The following is a 6,000-nucleotide window of genomic DNA, read 5'->3' as shown; positions in this document are numbered from 1 at the left end:
TATTTTATAACACGTATCAATGCCTAATACTAGAATATAAAATCTAGGACTCCCTGTGAATATACTGCAAATTATGGATGTTGCACATCTTGCCTTATATATCTAGACCTCTGTGAGTGAAGTCAAACTTGAGTAGCATGCAACACTTTCCATTTGATTAAACTTAGCTTGCAAGGAATCCAAAAACATATATCTGTGACATGATAAATGTATTTTAACTATCAGCTTGGCCTTGAGGGAATATCTTAAAAACAATAGTCAAAACTAGGTATATTAGATGGAAAGAAAAAAAATAACATTATATGAGTTAATCAAATAAAAGCATTCATATCCAATGGATATAATTGAATGGGGGGAAATATACTTATCTCAAACTTTATCTGTTCTATTGTATGTATTTTTTTTTCAAAATTGCATAATTTGATCTATGTGCAGACATTTTATACACTGTCATAAAATAATCTTTTATGAATACAGTGTCTTTCCTATGATGTGGCTTTTACAGAGTCTGTTCACTTTTTAAGTCAAATGGGATGGATTATAACAGAATAATCTCCATGACTTTTTTTTTTGAAACAATTTCTAACTTATCAAAAATTTGCAAGACCATTACTAAGAAAAACCATTATTAGAAAGACCATGAACTTTTTAGGGTACAAACATTTGAAACATTTGCAATATCTGTTTTTATTTTTTTTTGTGTGTGTCATGTAAAATATTTATATCTACTTTTCTAATCATTTGAGTTTTTTTATTGCATATCATAACTCTTTCCCCTATCATCTCAGTGTGTATTTCTTTTTTTTTTTTTAAAGATTTATTTATTTATACAATAAAGAACCAGGGTATAGGTCAGATGTGCAGGAGGGTGAGAGGATTCACCAGAGAGAGAGTAAAGAACAGAACAGGCAGACTGACTGAAATTTACTGCTGAGTGGAGCAGCGGGTGAGACAGGAGAGGTCTGCTGTGCCATGTGGGTATCTCCCTGGTGGGCCGGGATTGAAACTGCGCTGCAGAGGCTGCAGGCAGCTTCACAGCACTGCGCTTCAACCTCCTGCACTACCAGAGGAGGCCTCTCAGTGTGTATTTCTTAAGTAAAAGAATATTGTCTTACACAAACTCAGCATAGTGTTAAATTTGGAAAATTGTACCATGACACAAAACTTTTGTCAAAATCACCACCAAATTTCATTGCTTATTGATTCAAATGTCATTTGTACCTTTTGGATTTTAGGATCTCATGTTCTAATTTTCTTTAACCACCTTTAATAAATAGAGATATACAGATATCCTTTGTCTTTTAGGATTGGGTTATTGTATGGAAAATTACAACCCCATTATCTTATAGAATATCAGTTTCAGATTGTGTGATATTTCCTCCTATTGAGGTTCAGGTTACACATTCTGCTTTGCATTATCATTTTAGTGATGGATGGGGTGCTCCCTTCATGGTATCATTTCCAATCCCCATTCAGTGCCTACACCACACTGATGATGTTATCAGTTTTTTTTATTTTATTAAAGTCTAATTTGCATATAATAATACTAACACTTCTGTTAGAGTTCTAGCTGATTAATTATGACAAAAACATATGTGTATGCACGTAAGAATAAATATAAATTTATACATGCAATGTGTAATCACATCAGAGCCAAGGTAGAGACTATTTCTGGTACCTCTGTGTCTCTTGCCTGTCAATTTCTTCCCACTCTCATGGCCCCAGGCATTACTGCTCTGTTTTCTGTTGCTATAAATTAATATTGCCTATTTTAGAGTTTTTCAAAAATGGAATCATAAACTATGTCATGCTTTGTGCCTGTTTTTGTTGATTATTCTGTTGCTTATTGCCTAAAAGTGGGTTTTCAGTAATTCCATAAAAATTACCTTAAGATGCAGTGGGAAATTACCAGAGAAGGGATGTTGGGGTTGAAAATGACTGTTGAAAATGTCTATGAAGACTATTTAGACTGTTGAATACATAGACTGTTGAAAATATTTATGAATACTATTTGCAAAATAAAAACATTGAATTTAAGATCAGAAAAGTATTTTCCAATTAAATAAAATTTTATAAATGCATATGCATTCTTTTGATGTATTTAGTTACTCTAAGCCTTGTGATAGTTAAAAATATAGGTGGTTTCATTTTGGTATCGTTTTTCAATTGGCTTGTGTGAACTCGAAATCTGTTTGACAAAACATTTCTAAAAACTAAGTTTGCATCAAGAAATGGAAATCTCCATTATTCTGAATAAAAATAGTAAAAATCAAGGATAACTAGGCTACCACAATTCGATCCATATTGATTCACACTGTTGATAAAGGATACTTGCTAGGCTATTGGTAGGCCATTTAACAAGTTATGTTCTTTAATTTCCTTAATTTCACAAAATGACAAATGGATGACAGTCAGACTTCAAATATTGTAACACTGAGTAACAACGGATGAACTTGCTGATGCATACTTTCTTTGATAAAATAAAGAAATAAAAGAAAGAAAACAAAAGAGATATACTCCCTTCATTTCTTAATGTAATGTTAAGAGGGGGACTACACAATTGCTGCTTTTCTTTCCTGAGTTCCATTTCATGTGCCTGAAGAGTCTGTCTGCCATTGCTCTGTTTTCTCTTCAAGGATAGCCAAGATCTTTTATTTCATAGAAAGAACTTCAAATGCATTTCTATTTAGAGATAAATGAAGTTCACTGGGTTTGGAAACATTCTGCATTGTTAAGTGGATGGTGCTCTGGTTACTGAGGTGGCAGGAATCCAATGACAGGAAGACCACCTCTCAAGAGCTATAGCCTGATATTCAAGGACAACTTCAGCAGAGGAACAAGGGTGATGTCTTTCTTTTCTAATTGAACAAGACAGATAATTGATCATCAGAGTGGTTGGAGGTGCTGTTACAATGAAAATGCATATCTATGTCTGGAAGGAAAGTTTATGCTCAGTAACTTAAGGGGACAGTGTATTCTATCCACTCTTATTTTTCATAAACATCTCTATAACCAAAGTTGTATTTTCTCGTTTCCAGTCTTATGATAGCAAACATTTGGGTGAGCCTCGGGAAGTTATGACCTTTCAGGTTCACACTCAAAATGTGTTATCTGAAAAACAAATATTCTGGCTGCAGACCATGCATGCAATGTGCATGTGTACAGAAGTTTTCTCTTTAATCTTCTTTCAGGTACTTATTTCCCAGAAAACTCTGATGAAAGGGGACAACACACACAACATTACTTTGACACTTATTCCTCAACTTTTTTCTGACTTCCAAGATGCCTAATATTCCATCTCAGATTAATAGTATACAACACTGCTGAACTCTGTATAATTTTTACTTTAAGTAATTGCCTTACTTTTCATAGCTATATTTTCTTCATCACTTTTATATGATACAAGTTGATTCTATTGTTATATCATTCTCTGAAGAAAGTAAGATGTGCAAAAGATGAATCAACAGTGATTAACACATATATTCTTCCGCATTATAGGCATAGCTTTGTTCCTTTTGTCAGCTAGTCATCCCTTGAAAAGATCATGAAGCAACTTGTTGATAAAGCATGGTAAGGTAACTAACTTCTAGATAAGATTATTGCTTATCAAACAAAGGGAGATCATGTCATTGGTTGAGTCAATTATGTCTGGAGGTGGGAAGAAACAAAGATAAAATATTTATGAGCTTTTGTGGTACAATTTAAAGTAGATCTTTCATTGTGAAGTTCTATTTGGCATTGGAAAAAAATCATGATATAATAACATAAGAATGTGGACATAATATGCTCAAGATTTTAAATTAATTCTTGAGAAGAAAACAGTAATGAACTTGCCTGGTTAAGCTAATTATTGTTCTGAGTACTTTCTTGAAAGATGGCTGAGTTTTTTAATGTTCAAATAAGAGGGTTTCCAAAGAAATTTGCAAAGATAGATTCCAAAGATAAAATTTGCAAATTTATTTTCCTAAGTAAGAGAATCCTAGAATAACCACGTTATCATTGACAGGTAATTGAGTGATTGCTGATGATTTCTCTTCTTGTGTCCAGTGATTAGAATCATTTTTCAGAGGGCAAAGTTGAAATTAGGTAAAAATCTGCCTGAGTTATAACATAAACTTTTATATCCTTTGTGCATAAACCCAGCAAAGGCTTAAATTTTACCTAGTTCATTCTATCAATCAATCAATCTCTATCTCTATCTATCTATCTATCTATCTACCTGGATAGCTAACTATCACCTATCTATTAGTATCTCAAGAGTGAAGAGGAAGAAACTACCTAACTCATGGAAACTCTTCAAAGGTCTGTATAATTTGTTCACTGAGCACTCAAGGATCTATGGCACAATTGGTTACTGACTTCAGATAAAGAAAATATGACACAATGTTTTCTGAGGAGGTGGCTTATTCTCAGATAAGATTGAGTTTAATAAAAAACATTGTTCTTGACCCAAATGTCAAAAGCTTTGTGTTCCTCTTCATTATAATTGAACTAGTACTGAGACACATGGAGAGTGATGAAAAGAGATACAAACACATATTTTTGCTTAAATAAAATTTAACTTAAAAAGAAAAATCTTGAGAATCACAATTCATTTCAGGGAATCCTCACTATAAATATTACCAATGGTATCACAGAATTCATTTGAATACAGTATATCTTTCCTAAAATATTTAATTATTGACACAATTATAATGTTCTAGTAAGAAAGTCTGAATTGCAGTATATCCTATGAAATAATCAATCCTAACTATAATATTATAGTGACTTTCATGGTTTTCTTTATGCCCCTAAGACCCCTTATGGGGCATATTTAAGAAACAAGAGGGTCCACCTTCTGATAGTGTTTTTTGTTTGTTTTTATTGTGTTAAATGGGGTTTTAATTAAGAAGAAATGCTACTATGAAAAACAGAATTTTAGGGGCCTCCCTAGTGGTGCAAGAGGTTAAGATGCAGCCTATGAAGTTCTCTGGGGCCACTGCAGCATAAGGTCGACCCCTGGCCAGGGAGCTTCCCACATGGTGCAGCAGACCTCTCCTATCTCCCTGTTGCGCCCCTCAGCAATGGATTTCAGTCAATCTGCTTGTTTTGTTCCCCACTCTGTCTCTGGTGAATCTTCTCACCCCCCTGCACCTCTGGCCTGTACCCCAGTTCTTGTATACATAAATAAACAATTTAAAAAAGAAAGAAAGAAAAATAGAATTTTAGATTACCAGGAAAGGAAAAGTACGAGAGAGCTACTCTGGTGGAGAATAGAACTTTGAGGGGTGGGGATAGTAAAGGTGGAGAATAAAAATTTCAAAGCAGCCTGTAAGATATTCTGCAGAGGACTCAGCCTCCTGCTAGTCACATCCTGAGTAATTTCCTCCCCTCTCAGTAGGCTCCTTTTAGAGAATCACTTCTAACAGGCCAGAGAAGCAATGGGATTCCACTTGTAAGATTAAATTATGGAAAGACTGTGGTTTCTATTTTGAAGGATCTCTCTCTCTTTCTCTCTCTAATCCAGTGCTTTTAGAGAAGCCAGCTGTTAGGTTGTGAATAGACCTAAGGAGAGACCTATATGGCACAGAACTATCTGCTCTGGGCAATAGAACCTGCCAACAACCAAGTTCATCCAAATGAATTTGGAAGCAAATCCTCCTCCAGTTCAACACTGGCATGATTAGAACCCTAAGAACCCAATAGAGACACGCAACTAAGCCATGTCCAGATTCTTGACTCACAGAAACTATGTGAAGGAAAAAGTAATTTTTTTAACTGAATAAGGTTCTGGAGTAATTTGTTACACTATGAAATAGTTGATGCATAGTATTTAATAAAGATTTTGCTGTGTACTTTTTGACATGAATCAACTTTCCCATTTCACATGACTACCTTTTCTTTTACTTAAAAAAAATATTTTTTCCAGAATTTTAGGTTAAAGATTTGTCTTTTATTCATGGATGGGGGTGGGGGGGTGGGGGTGTGTGTGCAATGAACAAATGAGAAATTCCTCCAGAT

This window comes from Talpa occidentalis, unplaced genomic scaffold (assembly GCF_014898055.3).
Source record: "Talpa occidentalis isolate TD23 unplaced genomic scaffold, MPIMG_talOcc4v2.1 talOcc4.3, whole genome shotgun sequence".
In the NCBI taxonomy this organism is placed as follows: Eukaryota; Metazoa; Chordata; class Mammalia; order Eulipotyphla; family Talpidae; genus Talpa; species Talpa occidentalis.
The sequence above is the reverse complement of the archived record's forward strand: the minus strand, read 5'-3'. Positions refer to the sequence as shown.